This window comes from Gavialis gangeticus, unplaced genomic scaffold, assembly GCF_001723915.1.
Source record: "Gavialis gangeticus isolate Ggan-Ray unplaced genomic scaffold, GavGan_comp1, whole genome shotgun sequence".
Lineage (NCBI taxonomy): Eukaryota > Metazoa > Chordata > Crocodylia > Gavialidae > Gavialis > Gavialis gangeticus.
The window spans coordinates 1462878-1479385 of NW_017729024.1; positions in this window are offsets into that span (position 1 = coordinate 1462878).

The window sequence follows — 16508 nt, forward strand, 5'->3', positions numbered from 1 at the left end:
TAAGCTGCTTGTGGCAATGTAGCTCCTATTTCACAGCCCTGCAGACTGTTTTTAACTCATTCCAATAAAGTTATATTTGTTTTATGTCAATCTTCAAATTAATAATATAGCTCTAGGCCCCTGGCATATTAGTAAAGTTTCTAGTTCCTTTTTACCTGGAGAAAAATATTTTCTGTGTTATGCACCGCACCATTTGCACCCTCCACCTTTTCAAAATCCTAGATCTGTCCATGCTAAGGTGAAAGATTTCTTATGTACTCACATAAATAGGTCCATTTAAATCAGAAACTGGTATACCTTACACTGTATAAATACCTGGCACAAATGGACATTTACACAAGTAAGGACAGCAGGATTTGCCCTTCTGTCTACATAGATATTCACAATATCATACCCACAATAACAGCATCGTGGATACATGGAGATACTAAATACTACAGAGAACTAGCACCCAAAACTAGTGTTATTGCTTTCCTCAAAACACTGGTATACAAGATTCATGACGCTTCACACAAGTGCAAATCCTCTGAATGTTATATAATTATTGTTAGGGTGAGGTGATGGCTGAAACACTAGAGGCATTGTACAGTATGTGTTACTACTATTGTCTCCTGACCTCTAAGAAAAAAATGTGTCTTGTTACCTGAAGCAGTGCCCAGCCACATACTATAAGTTAGTGGTATCAAATCCCCCTGGCTGGACCCAGACCATGAGGTTCCTTGCAGGCTAGATCTGGATGCAGCACAGAACAAGTCCTGGGATGAGCGATGATAGTGGCTGCAGGGCTCCATGCCCCAGATTTAGGTGGTAGTCCCTCCCCTGCTTGCTCTACTCCTGAATTCCTGGCCAAATGATATCACTCTATGGGCCAAATCCTGCCAACAAGCCACAAGTCTGACACCCCTGCTATAAGTAAAGATCTGTTGTTTTGTATATTATTAATAATTTCCCTTTGAGACTGTTTTTTTTCCACCCATTTTGTCCCTGTTATGCTGAATCATAAAGAGCTGAGATTTACCTTTTTTGGAAAATTGCATAAATCAATTAAGCTGCTTCTATTCAGCATATAGTAGGTGCTGTTTAAAATGTGCATGTGAGATCACTCCTAAAGTACAAGGTGTACCACTCAGGTAAGTAAGTAACTGCCCTTTAGTAGGCAGTTGGGAGTGTCCATGAAATGTAGCAGTGTATGGTAAAATCAACACCCCCCTACTCCCCCCCAAACTGGAAATATTTGAACTTGTATGCTGTGCTGTGCCCTGCAGCTGGATTTAGAGGAAAATCATATCTTAATCTGGATCTTGATGATTGGTTTTGCCTCTCATCAGCATTTTTGGCCAAAGTACTGGGCATGTTTAGTAACTTGTATCTGGATTGGTAAACTCTTCTAGAACCATTTCTGGGTTATGTTCAAAAGGTACTACTCATGTGAGACTGCATGATAAAAGCTAACCACCATGTTCACTTTCTAAGACATATTCACATGTTAATTTTTTTTCTGGGAAAAAAAAATTTTTTTAATGCGATCATTTGTTGGGCCTTGGGGTAAAATTACATTTCACAGCTCCCTTGTTCCCATGCTATGGTAAAAAAGAGATTGATGTCTGAAGTTTCAACTGTATTTGTCTTACAAATTTGTTTGACTCCCTTGAGAATAATTGTCTCATATCATTTGAAAGCTGGTAATTCCTTTGGAATGACCTCTGTGTTATAATTACAGCAAGAGTACTAGCATGTAGCTAGGCAAAGTGAAAGTTAATGTTCTTGGTTTCTAACTGTTGTTTTTATTAAACTGCCCCCCCCCCTTTAAAAGGGGGATACCTAGAGATATGAAGTCTACTTGAGAGTGCTTTTTGTAGATAAGTGTTTAGCAGAAAAGGGCATTTTGTATTATAAGCATTAAACATTATCTACAGGTTGCAAAATCTTTGTAAAGTCATTTTGCATATCTGGAATATATTAACAAAAATTGAGTTTTTGAGAGGATTTTAAAGGCACTCACTTTAGTGGCATTTGTTTTCCACCTTCCGCAGAATTTCTCTTCAGAATAGCTAAACTATTTTGCAGTTTTGTGCGGTTCAGAAGTGGTTTACATGTTGATATGAAACTGAACTGTGGATAAACTGAAACTTCCATGCTCAATAAGAATGAAAAATCAGAGGAAGTAGGTAAGACATTTAGGAATGACAGTGAACAGGTCACTGAATATGCAAAATTAGACATCAGTTTTGGTGTCTCATGACTGCAAAAAAGACAATGCAATTTTGGGCCAGAATATGGTTCAGTTCTCTCCCCTTCTGTATTGGCCTCCAAGAACCACTAGAGAGTTCTTCAGAGATGAAAGTTGGAGAATCAGTGGAGACCATTCACGAGGGGGTGTGAAGTGAGAGAGACTTCCAGGCAAAAGAATCTATACACTTATTGGCATGCAAGGACTGAAGTGCACAAGTACTATCAACTCTAGTAGGATTTACACACCCAAATCCTTTCTGCTTCAGTGAAATAATAAATATCACACAAAATACCATGTTTGAGAGTGTATGTAATACTCTATCAGTATTCTAGGATCTATCCTCCTCTTGATTTACAAGGAAAATTACCTGCAGTAGCCCCTGTTAAGTTAGTGAAAAGTTTTAGCATATAATCCTTCAGGGCACCTAAAAATGACATTGGAGTTAATTTGTCATGAGTCTTCCATTTAAATAAATTCTGTAATGAACTGCAAGGGGTTTACTTTCTTAGGTATAATTTTATATACATTCTTCAGCTAAACTTAAAGTTGAAATGCAGCTTGGAGTATCTGCAAAGACCTGCTTTATTTAAAAGGTACATATAGATTCTGTTCCGGTTATGATTAATTCATTATTGTAGACACTATTTAAAAAAGTCAGCATTTGCCAACTGTTACCATGGTATCTGAAATACCATCATTATTTCCTATTTTACTAGGCAGAAACTGCTGTGACTTGGCTACCTTGCTATGGAAATTGTTAATAAGTATTAAGGACCTGCTTCGCAAATACATTAAAGCAGTGGTCCCCAACCCATTACTCAAGGGAAACATATTCCCTGCAAGACCCTCCAGCACTGCTCAGGGCAACAGGAAATTAACAAGTTATAACAAAGGGTGACAAGGAGAGCAAAGTATTATGTTGGCCACTGCGCATTAATTCCTCAGTATTTTTGCTTATTGGCTAGTAGAGTTTGGGGACCACTGCATGAAGGTTTATAATGCTAAGACAGCATGAAGAGGCAGTTTTAGTGTTAAATAAGAATTGTGTCCTAACATTTAAATTGCAACCATCTTGTGACATGACAAAAAAAATCTAACATTCCAGGTAACTACATTTTTGCTTGATACATGCTTAATTGTATATACAATAAACTTTCCATCAGGATGCAAAGCAAGAATGACTGGATCTTTCCAAGTTTCACCATCTGAATTCTTACTCCTATTTTTGTCTGCCTGCTTTCAGATAGTCTTTTGGGTGGTGGCGGGGAGGGAAGGGAAGGAGAGGAGCCCTTACAAGCTCTTAATAAAATATTCACTTGAATTTGTGTATTTCTGCATTACCTTAGGACCTTAATTGTTCAAATTTTTGTCAGAAATGCCTGCCACAAAAATAGAGTTTCCTAAAGTACTTTCAGCTAAATGGTTTGATAGATGTGTAATGTGAGCCTGCATAGAGGCTGTCTAGTGACAGAATTAAAGGAAAATGAGAAACTTTGTTGAAGAGTAATGAGAATGAATGTTTTGGCCATCACATTTGATGAATATGCTGGAAAAATAGTTAAAGTGCTTGCTGTGTTAATATCAGCTGACATAACAATTGTTTCCAGAGCACCAGACTTCTGAATTCTCACATAAAACACTAGGGAACTTGAACAAGGCAAAAGAATTTAAGGTTTGGAAGGGGGTGGGGGGAGAAGGAAAGAAAAATAATGTGTGTGATTGGCTAAGTCAATCTCTTTTTTTCTTATTGAAATGGAGATAATATAAGAAGTTTTGGTCCTGGCCTGAGCCAAGTTTAAAAAGAGCTTTAGTATTGCTATCTAAAGGGAACAACATGGCTCTCACCCTTATCAGCTCATGCCCTGAAGAGTCAGTTCATTTATTCTGGAATCAAAATGAAAACTAGTTTATAGAGTGAGAAGTAATAAAAAAGGTTTTTGAAAATGTTGGATCCATTCCCTTGTTATAGATCCTTCTTCTCATTACATTTCCAAAGATGCCAGATTGGAACTGGCCTTTGTGCAGGTGTGCAGTGTTGGGGAGATATGATCTTTGCACTGTGCAGGTACAAAGTCAGAGAGAACTGCAGTTTCTGCATGCATGGGGGTGTCAGGACTGCTCTATTTATGTTCCAGTAGGGTCATGTATCACCCCAGACAAGGCCGAAGGAGACAGAGCATGTTGCGTCTTATAGTGGGTTATAGCAGTAATGGTTCTTCCTCTGTATACCAGGAACTCTGGCCAGTCCTGTAGCAAGGATGTGGGGGCGAGAAGGGTAACTGCCCTGGGCACTAAAGCGAAGGGGTACCAATACGCACTGCCCAGCCAGGGCAGATTGTAGGACAGAGCTGTAAGTGGCTCATTCAGGTGGGTGCAGGGATCAGGGTAGGGCAGTTCCTGCCTCTGCATGCACTCCTGGGCAAACATGGAGGGGGAGGTGCCCCTCACCCGGATCTGTGCACAGGACGAGGGTGGACTGTCACTGCAGGCTTTGCCCTGGGCACCAAACTTCATTGCTACAGCACTGACTCTGGCACAATTGTTTCTTGTACTCCCCCTGAGATGAAAACTATGCCTTAAAAGCAAAAATATGCCCTAAATTGGTTAAAAAACAGTCTCTGCTAGATGAATTTTGTTATACATTTTGTAAACTCATTTCAGTAAAGAAATGTGTTTTTAAAAACATTTAAAGCATTTTTAAAACATTCAAGATGCTACAGATCAGCTTTATTTGAGCTGGACTAGCTTGTGTTTTGGCTGGCAAGCCCTCACCAAGGTCTTCTGCCCTTGTACTCGTGTTACATATGCTCATTAAAACACTTCTCTTTAAAGAGTTATGCACTGTACAGCAGGTTTGCCCAAGTATAAAGCTTACTCAGCTAAAGATTACAACACTGGAGTAAATTTGGAGAAGTATTTAGGCATTACTCTGCCAGTATTGGATGCAGTTACTTCATTATATTTGGAAAGACATCCTCATTTTTCCACCATGTATACAGAACAATCGGCTTTAGCCCTGCATGCTTATTTAGGTAAAAGTTCAGAAAAATGCACCATCTCTATCTTTTATTACTATCTTTTATGAATTTTGCTGAACATATGCGGTAGGTTGCTGTATTTTCCTGGAGATCGTACATGGATCTAGACCTGTGTATGAAGTACAGAACGTACAGCATTCAAATTTTGTAGCCCTTGGACCTGATCTTCAGCATCCAAATTTTGTGGTCTGTTATAATTTAGGACAACTACAAAGATTGCTCTAAGTTGCCTTTGCTCCCCACTATAATGAGACTTGCCATGTGCTGAGCTGTTCCTCAAGTTTAAAATATCCCATTAAGGCAACTCCACAGTACACTGGCCCCAAACAGCAGAAATAGGTCAGTAGGATATAAGAAATATTCTTATTTGCATACCCTCTTAAGAGTTTACCCAACATCTGTGGAGGTCAGTGAAAAAGAGGCATTTGGATCCTGACCTAAATCAGGCTTAAAGCCACTCCTGTCCTCATACATAGATTGAACCATGCAGAGTTTGCCATCCCCACACAGTCCTTCCTCCTTAGCCTACCAGTTTTAATGGGACTGGTCAAGTACTTGAAGTTATATGCATATGGTTAAGTACCTTGCTTGGCCTTGGCAGCTGAGGTTGGAAACAGAATTTTTTCCCCTAGAGGTGAAAAGTTTTGCATATGATACAGTGTACAAACCCAAGACACAGATAGTCAGCAATGTAGCAACAATTGCACTTACCAAGTGGTATTAACTTAAGCATTTTGCTTCTTGCTATTTGGTAAGAGCTCTTGTAAGCATGTCAGTACTTTTTCCTTCTACGTATTTGTCTTAGGCTAAATGAAGAAGATGTAATTGTGCTCATAAATGCAATTCTCACGTGTTGTTGTTGGAGGTACTAGGATGTTGTTTCACATGAGGTTGCAAGTTTCTCGGACTATTGTGACCAATATTCCTCAGGGACAAATTCCAGAATTATTTAGAAATTATACAGCAGATCCTAGAGCTATCATAAACCTTTCGTCAGTCAATAAAAAGGGCTTTTCTTCTCATAAAAAACAGCTTAAACATTTTTGCCTTAAAAAAGGAATATTGATGTTGGAAATGTGAAAACTTTGCCTGAACTTCTATTCTCTCTGCTTCTTTTTTTCATTTCCTGTTTTTCTTTTGTATGTGTTGAACCCTTTTATGAATACCTTAATGCCTTTTTGATCCACTTATGGATGGGGTCTGTCAGGTAACGCCTCCATGTTGCCTACGTCTGATTCTCACCACTGAGATGCAAAGCAGCCACAACCTCTTAAGAATTTAAGAGAGAGATGTTAGCCAGTGCTGAATTTCTTCTGAACAATGGAAGAATCATTTGGGGTTTTAAATAGTCTTAGAAACTCTCTCAACGTACAAAGAGTTCTAGGAACAGTGTGAAATATTTCAGAACATTTTTGCTGGCTTTCAGGGGGCAGTAAAGTCATTTCTATGATACATTTCAGCAGCTGTCAGTATACCATTCAACATTTCTGCTTGACTTCTAGGCAGTGGAAAGTGCAGTTTCCATTATTATTACTGGTTAGTTTACTCACCTACGGGTCAGAACTGGTTCTTTCTTTTCAATTAACTGATTTTTGCCTCATTTAAGCCAACAGGCCAACTACTACTGGAGCCATAAGTTTTAACCCTGTCCCTGTTAACACATGTGTCTGAGCTAACCACAGAGCCTCCTGTCAGAAAAGAAAGGCTGCATCCAGACTGAGATCCAAAGTAGCGAACACATTAACAAATAGAGAGCACTGTCTTGCCTGTCACTTCAGTCAACCCAATGAAAGCCATACCTCATACCATAAACTACAAATATAAGAATGAAAAATGTTTCAATATATGTTCTGTAGTTTGAAAACTCTAATGTATTGCTGGACTTCTCTATGTGGACAGTGATTGTCTTCTTTTGTGAATAAGGTTTTAGAATAGATACCTAAATATAGTTCCTGATCCTATGTACACCAGCTCAGTTTTTTTCAATTTCAACCATTTTTTATTCTTAATATAGTGCTAGTCACAGTGGTTATATTTATCTGTGTTACGCCTGGTTCTGAATTTGTTATTAATTATTCACATATATTGCATTTTGTTATTCTTCGCAAAAGTTTCTGCCCAATTGATTAAGGATAAAAAAAATACAGTACAACTTAGTTCTTTGTGTAAATCTGATATCTTTTATTAGACCAACTCAAATAGTTGGAAAAATTCTTCTTTGGAAGCTTTTGGGTACAAATACCCTTCATCAGGCTGAGGATGCTGAGTTGGCTGAGGATGCTAAAAGGTTTCAGATTTACCCAACGAACCTTTGTCTGCCCAGGTCCTTAGACCATCATGGCTACAACCTATACCCCAGTATAAGTTAGTGACACTTTATGTATAACTTTATCAGTCAAAGAGACGGTCAGAATGAATGGTTCATGAATAATATGTAGCCTGGAATCAGTTCATAGAAACTATTTCGCAAAAACTTGTCAATATGAATATAGCTGGAAAAATATGCATTGGTCCTGGGGAAAAAAGCCTACATTTATCAGATAACTTATTTGTTATGAATAATGCAACTAGTTCTATCTGTATCTTCATATATGCATGTATTGTACAGCATTTGACAGCGCTGGGAATGACAACCAGAAGATCAACACTCTAAAGCATTGTCCTCTTCCCATGACTCAAACTTTTACAACTTAATGGAAAGGGGACTTAAATTATTGCTGGGCAGCTGATTGGAAGTTGCTGTACCTGTTTTCAAAATGTTGTAAGTAAAAATTGATGTGATTTTGAAAATGGAAAACTATTGTATAAAACTCTTTAGCACCAGGAGAGCTAGCTGGACTATGGCCATAAACTGCATTTATTCAAGTCAATTTTGCATTAATCAGTGTGGCTTGAAGATTGTGTTCTATGTTTTTTATTTAGTGGTTCATATATTATAAAAAGTGCCTTTAAGTGTTTTGAAGAAACACATTAAAAATCCACTGTAATGCCGAGGTGGCTGACAGTGTTAATATATAGCGGGTACACTTGCCTTTGCAGTTTAAATAATCTGGAGGAGACAGTTTATTTTATTTTATTTTAAGTTTTATCACTGAGGATCCATAATATCAGAGGACTAAATTTATGATGCTTCTTTTCAATACTTCTAAAAATATTAATGAATATTTTTCAGTCACTCAGCTGGAAAATAGGACTTTTCACAAGTTTTCCAACTAGAAGTTATAGAAATGATTTGCTGCCTTTTTGATCCAACATCAAGGTATGGGAATTAGCTGATTTGTTTTCTATTAAATATATATATGCCCTAACAGACTAAAAACATTTATAAGGCAAAATGCAAATGTCTGCTTTCTCTAATTCAGCCTCTGTTAATTATTATAAATGAGACTTTCATCTCAGGAGGTTTATTTCAGCTAAACTTCTACAAATCTGTATGCTTTATCCATAATTTATCAGAACTGCGGTCATGAAATATGACTGGACATCTCATAGCAACAACATTTCTTCTGATTTCTCCCGTTCTTCATAGTTGGTTCCTACCTACCTTATATTTATGAATAACAGTGGTGTAGCCAGGGGTGGGCGACACAGGCACCGGCCCCAGGGCCTGGCACAGCTGGGGACAGCCTGCTGGCCACAGAGCGGGGGCCGGGTGGCTGCTGGGGGGTCCTGACTTAAGAGGGGCATCAAAATCATCCCCCAACCCCTGTAGATGCTCTTGCTGCAGCAGCTGGTGCACAAACACTGCACTGCTACTGCTTTCAGAGCAAGAGCTGGGGTGGGCAGAGCACATGGTGGCAGCAACAGCAGCCAGGGCCTTGCACTCCTGCACTGCCCTGCCCCTCCTCTTCCCCCCAGCTCTTCCCCACGGTTTTCCCACGGTGTAAACCCAGCTTGCAACCCTGTCATTGGTGAATAATCCTTCCTTATATACGTATGCATATTGTAGCCCTGGGGAGTGTAAGGATTAGAAGTGTGAGTAAAACTCTAGGATTCGGACCTCATTTGGGTGCAGCGTGTGCCAAGTTTGGCTAAAAATGACAAAGACCTTCTCCTTCCTCACCCCGTACAGGATTGCTAGTGTTCTCTAGAAACTCCTATTCCTTTTTGGTTGGTGTCAGGATTGCTTCCCTTCCTCCTTACATCTGCTTTGGGGTACAAAGTGTTGTGACAATAGTTTTTCATGTCCAAGCCAGAAGTCCCAAGTAGTTCTCTGTTTTTGAACTTGAACCTTAAGATACTATGACCACAGACAGGTGTTACTTTTATGCCTTTCTCCCAGCATAAAAAGAGTGTGCAGTCATTCAAGGGACTCCTTGTGGGAGAGAACTGGTCCTTCCACAAAAGTTAGATCCAATACTGGTGAGCATGACCTTCCTTCTCCTGATCTAACCCCAGTTCCTGGCTCCCTGGTTTTTGATTTGTCATGTGCACTGCCCACAGGGTGATTGAAAGCTGGGGTGTAGGGAATTGAGGTTAAGGGAGGCCTTCCTCACTTTGCTTCCTGACATTGCCAGGCTCACATCACCACCTGCACTGTCCAGCTGGGCAGCATAGGTAATGATTTAAGCTGGCAGGGCTGGGAGCCAGGCTTGGGGTGGCACTCTCCAGCCCTGCTCTCCTGGGCCTCTGGCTTTAAATCACCCCGTGTATCGCCTGTGTGGGCTACAAATGCAGCAAGCTAAAAGTCAGGGAGTCTCTCCCTAGCCCCATTTCCTTGTGCCTCCAGCTGTAAAACTACCTGTTTACTGCCTGCCCCTTCCTAGGCAGGGGAGAAGGCAGGCTGTCAATGGGTGGGGGTTGTCCAGGGACCCATCCTTTAGTGCCCTGTGCCAGAGAGCTCTCCTCTGTAGCTCTTCAGCCAGGAGACTGAAACGCATGTATGCTCCATCCCCCAGGCTATTTTTTCTAACAGGGAGGATTTCAGCTAACCTTTAGAAATGAATGCCTGTTCATGGCTTCTGTCACTCTTTCCAATGCCACAACAGAACCAAGAGAGCTCTATGCAAGCTGAATGGAGTTAATCTATGGAAAAAAATTATATGAATATTGCTAGTCTCGTATCTAAGCCACCAGCAAAAGACTAACAGTTTGATGTCAGTTTAGTTTGGGTTCTGAGCAGTTTGGGTTTGGTTTCCTTTTCTATTTTATCCAAACTAATTTGTCCATCTCTAGTAATTATGCCCAGTGGGCCATATCCTGCAGTCTTTAGTCTTTATTCAGGCTAATTTCCCATTGACTTCACTAAGAAGTGTGCCAGGATAAAGACTGAACAGGGACTGCAGGCTTTATGTGGGATATTTTGAATACTGTTTAGATACGTCTTTCTGTGTCAGTATCTCCATTTTTTCTTCAAATAATACCATTTAAAGTAGATGCAAGCTAATTTAAGTGACATGATTCAAAATAACTGCTTCTCACATTTATTCATGAGGCAAAGGCTAGGAAATTAACCTTTTGAAAAGAAACATAGTATACAGAATATATTGGGGGGAGGGCAATAGGTAAACAAGATCTGGCTGGGAATGAAGTGATGTGAATACACAGGAATTATTTAGTACTTTCCCCAGACTGTTAAGAGGACCACACAAATACATGCCTGTCACAGATATAAAATGTGATATATATATATGATGATGACTCAAATTCATTACATTCTATAGGATTACATGTGTTTTGCTGGGCTGCCAACCCACTGCAACAATATCAAAATGTACTGGAGTATATTTTTTCACTGCAGAAGAAATATAAGAAGAGTCTCAGGAAAGTTATGCATTCAAGGCCAAATATATCCTTAGTGTAATTCTAGTTGAGTGGAGTTTCACAAAGGATTAATTCAACCTTTGGAGCTTTGAGTAGAAACTAGCTTTGAAGGAACTACCACTGGAAACCATGGTAGCTCTACAGACTCCAGGACTCTGTCGTTCTGACAGCTATTCTCTAGTCACACCTCCTTGAATTATTATAATGCAGTCTTATGCTACTGTTCCTTCCCAGGAGAGACATAGATATCAATCAGGCCAGTCACCATGTTTTAAAACTGGGGAATGACTTTGTATTTTCTGTAAGAGATAACATAGACAGGGATTCAGGAGCATGTGAATGTGAGATCTAGGGATCAAACTTACTGGAGTTCTCTTCTCTTGGCCAGGTCACCAGTTCAGTCTCATGGAGTTTTCTTGGCCTTGTGTCTCTAGCTGACCTATCCATGGAGAGTATGTGGATATTTTTGGCTCTTTAGAATATAAGGAACAGATCAGAAAAATTATAGCTGGCGAAGTCTTAGTTCATTTAGTCTGTCTGCCTGGCTAAGAAGGATTGTTCCCTAGAGTAGTTTTTCTAGTGTTTGCAATCTGACCTAGATCTGGTTATAAAAATGGAAGTATTGAAAAAAATGCCGCTTTTTGGTTTAAAAATGCTAGAGTTCAAAGTGTACCCCCTTTTAATCTGTATAGTCATGCACTTTTACAGTGGGGAATAAGAGATTTGATATATCCAGTATCATAAATTGTGGCACCTTAATGGTAGTGAATTTTCCCACTGAGCTGCAATGACATAATATAAAAAGCATGATGTGGTGATACAATGGAATGACACTTTAGCAATAATATTTGTATTACAGTAGTATCCAGAGATCCTAGTCAATATGTACAAACATGTATGCAGACAGAGCTCCTCTTCCAAGGAGTTTATTGGTCTATAATTATAGAATGGCACTTCATGCACCTCTGGAGAGCAAGTGACCCTTGAACAATTTACAGTGGTTTCTAGGTGCGTCCAGCTGCCCATGTTTCCACTGGGCTCTTCAAGCAGCATGAAGGGCCACAGAGCAGAATATCAGTCTTATCATGTCCTGTGTGGTGGTACCCAGTACAGACAGTGGTATAGAGCAGCCTTCAAAACTCTTTGCTTCTCCTTCTCTCCCACAAGAAAACCCCACCGATAGCTAATTAAAATGGCTTTCTATCTGCTTTATACCTGTCAGTGCAAAGCTGTTGGATCAAAGTGGAGCATTCAGCTTGTGCTATCCTGATTAGCAAATGGATATGATACAAGACCCATTTCCACGCAGAAATAATAAGTGGTCTCATTCAACAGCTGTGATGCCCTCAGAGATTGAATTAGATTTCCACCTCACTAAGTGAAAGACTGAAAAAAATGTAAAAAAACCCATTGGTACACTTTTACACAACTCACTCAAAAGATACTAAAGTTCTCTCCAAACTACATGAATCATATGGGGTTTTGTTTGTTTCTTTGTTTTTCTTTTCTTATCAAAGTTTTAACTGGGATAACATGCTGGATTTTTTGAGCATCACACTTTACCTGCTCATAGCTGCCTAGAAAGAAAGTGTGGGTCTAAAAATTATGAGTAGCAGCTAATGGTATTTTTTGTAACACATCTGGTATTGTTTAAGGTTGTGCATAGTCTGTTAGCAGAGACATTTTCCTTTCTACTGGACCAAATGAAATATATCAATTAAATTTTTTTTCCACTCACTTTTATCTTTTTTGGTTTCTTTATTTTTACATAAAATTTGGAGGAAAACAATCTGAAGATTTTTTTGTCCATCTTTTCCTCCTCAGTTTAATATTAATTCATAATTAATAATTCATATGAAAACTAATCTTGCAAAGGCAGTGGGATCTGATTTGTCATGATTTTGCCAAAACCATGTTTTTGCTTATAAAAATCTGGTAATAATCTCTGACAACAATGAAAGTCTCCAACTTTGTTTTGCGGTTACCATCAGATAATTCCTTAAGGCATGTGTATAGCCTTTAATCATATGGTCTAATGGCCTTGATTCAGAAAACATCCCTGTTTGGTAAGGAAACTAAGCACATGCTTAGCTGTAAGCACATTTTGTTCCCAGTAAAGTGGATGGAATTTCACTTAAGCATGTGCTTGTGTGCTTTCTTTAAGAGGGTTGGATTGCCCAAGTAAAGCAAGGCCTGAAAAAGGAATCTATTTGACACAAGTATTCTCTGTTCTGCTCTAGATAGTTGCTACTTTTAATTTGATTTAAATTACAAAAGAGTTTTGGACCTACCCAGTCCTAGTGCAGCTGGCTTTCAGCAGATTAAATTTACCTAATGGAAATCTAGGTTCTTAACATTCTAGTTACCTGCTGCTTATCCCACTTCCTACAATACTGATAGTCCACTGATCTAAATACACAGATGAATGCCAACAGGGAGTGGGAAAGGCTTAAACAGTGGGCTGCAGTATTATGAACTTAATAGCAGAAGGGGAGCCTAGTCTACCTCAGGGCTCTGATACAAGACGTTTATGTGGTCCAGTGCTGAGAGGTACTAGAAGGTTCCTGCCATATGCCCAGTTATTGGGGATAGACTAACTCTACAGTTCAGCTCAGTGTCCTGAATCTGCTTATTTTTTCCCCATTTGGGGGGGGGGAGGGAGAGAGGGAAGGGAAAGAAGGCATCAAAAAGAGACCTCTATCTGCAGACACGTCAGGTCCTCACTACAAAATAAGTAGTATTAATCACTCGTTCCTGTTTAATCAAGCTTTGCCTCTATAACACTTCAAATAATTCTTTCTTGGCCCTAAAATATGTGACATGTCAGGCCCAAAGGACACTTAAAAAGATTCATCTTCTAAATCACAGTTCCAGGCGCATAAGGCATAACCGCTAGAGAAGCTCCAGAAGACCTGGCCATTAATGGAAGGGTGGGAGCAAGAGGCCAGTCAGTTCCCGTCTCATTCTGTCTGGCTAATGGGAGGCAGAGAAGCTCTGGGGAAAGAGGCCTACCTTCACATTGCCAGGCCTATGCCTCCTTCCCCCCCAACTACTCCCACAAATGTGGAGTTAGCTTTCATGCTGTGGCAGTGCACTTGTAGTGCCTGCCACTTCAAGGGCTGAGTCAGGCAGCCAGCAGGTACCTGACTGCGGTGGCCAGTTTAAAACACAGCAGTTTGCTGCTGGCAGCCAGGCAGAGACTTTGTTGGGCTGAACTGCTGTATGAAACATCTGGCAGGTAAGAGCAAGGGGGCTCCTGGTCCTGGGCATGAACTAAAACTGCTCCCTGCCAGGATATGGAGGCCTGATGGGACTGCTGGTGATGTGGCAGCTAGGGTGGCCATCATAGAGGACATCCTGGTTTTCTGCCACTCTTCAAGAGAAAAATAGAGGGCATAAAGGTGTCTGGTTTTGTATCAATAGAGGACAGAGAACAACCAGACTTTCCTCTGTGATAGCCACCCTAGTGGCAGCCCCACTTAAATACCAGGACTGCTTACCTCCCCAGTGAAAGGCAGGTCAGGGTGCCTCAAAACTGTGGGTATAAGGGGTCCAGGCACAGCTACAGCTACCTAAGCCCAGGGGGTGTAAGACCCCAGGTAGGGACAGGCAGGGCTGTGGCCACCTGAGCTCCTACAGGGGAATGAGATCCCGGGGGGGGGGATAGATGTGTAGCCCCAGAGAGGGGGCAATAGTGAGGGCCCTGATGAGGGTTGAGTAGAGCTGAGAGTCAGTCTGAAGGGCAGCCCTAGTTGGTGTGCTGAGTATGGGTGTGGGGCAGCCTGAATGGCAGCACATGGGCCACCCCCCTGAGGAGCAAGTTACTGGTTATGAGAAGCCTGGTGAGGGGCTAGGGCAGAGTTAGCCCTCTGTTTGGTGAATCAGCTGGCCACTAACTGGGTGAGGGTCATGGAAGAGGCCCAACAGACTGCATGTCACCACCCAAGGCATGATTCAGATAAAGCCCCAAGGCCTACAGGAGCTGCTTCAAGAAGGAGCAGGGCAGAACAAGTTGTTGATGTGAGAGAGAGACCCTGTGAGAGGGGTTGGAGTGCGAAAGGCCCTAGCGAGAGGAGGACAGTGTGAACGTGAGTGTGAAAGAGGCCTGATAAAGGACTAAGTTGGCCTGGTTTTAGGCCGGGAGCATAATGTCAACCAGGATGCTATCTGTGAGGCATGGGCTACTGTGTAGGGCAGGTTCAGAGCAGCGGATAGTGCCCCCCGGCATCAGGGCATGTAATAGATAGACTCCCTTATTTTTCCACCAGTTATGGGAACAGCAAAGTCATGGCAGGTGAGACTGGGCAGACTGCCCCATAGAGATAGGTGGGCAGGCTGACTTGAGATTTGGCCCCGAGGTTGTCCCTTCTCTCATATGCCTTGGATCTGATCAAATTTCCTACCTGGTGTGATAGATGTTGGGCAGTGTTCTGTCTCAGGCAGCTAAGTCAAGTCATTTAAAAGGTGTAAAACCCTTCAAATAGAGTATTGTAATATGATACACTAGGACTGTGTCTACACAAGACACTGACTGTGCAGTCATTATTGCCTAGTCATTTATTACTTGTTTATATAAGTACTAAATGACTGCACACCAACTGGAATTACTGTATAGTAGCATTGCTGAACTGCTTTTTCATGACACTGACTGCACGGTAGCTCAAGACTAGCACACAGTAGCGTCATGTGACAGAAAGTGTGATGTGATGCTACTGTGCAGTAGTCATGGGCTACTGTGCAGTCAGTGTCTTGTGTGGACATGGCCTAGAGGCATGTTTTCTGATCCTAAGGAAAATATCTCCAAGCATTTGTTACAGGTTTATGTCCCTGGTGGTTCTATCCCAGCAAATGTAATCACAGATCTTACTTCTATTCATAACTGTCTAATGATTTTTTTAATTCATATTAGCTATCTGACTCCGTAGCATGAAAAGAAACTCTTCAGCTAAGTGGGATCTTGTGCCTGATTTGAATGTGTTCTCAATATGATTATGTTCTTAATGTGATTCCTCAAATGAGGGTTAATTAAGAGAATGATTCAAAACCCATTTAAATCACTGTAAGAATGGCAGGGACTTCAATAAGCTTTGGATTTCATTTGAAATGATTTATATCTGTCACATTGTTTTTAAAGGTCTTCTCCTGTTTCAGCTAATAATCTTTTTGCTCTTTTCATGTATGGAAGAGCTTCCCCCTTCCTTTTCCTTATACTTAAATTATTTCTGTTCTCTGAACATATTTGTCCTATATCTTAATTCTCCTTCAATAAAATAGTCTCTTTTCTCTATACTCTATGTTCATATAGGCCAGATCATCAGCTGGTATGAGCAGAAATTGTTCCAATGTGAATTTTTAGGTTATAAAAACAGAATAAGCTTTTCATGTTGTGTTTATGACCTGCCCCCCCCCCCCAAAAAAAACAACCCAAAAAACAGTCCTGTTGTTTAACCGTGTTCTCTGCAATATGGGAAGCA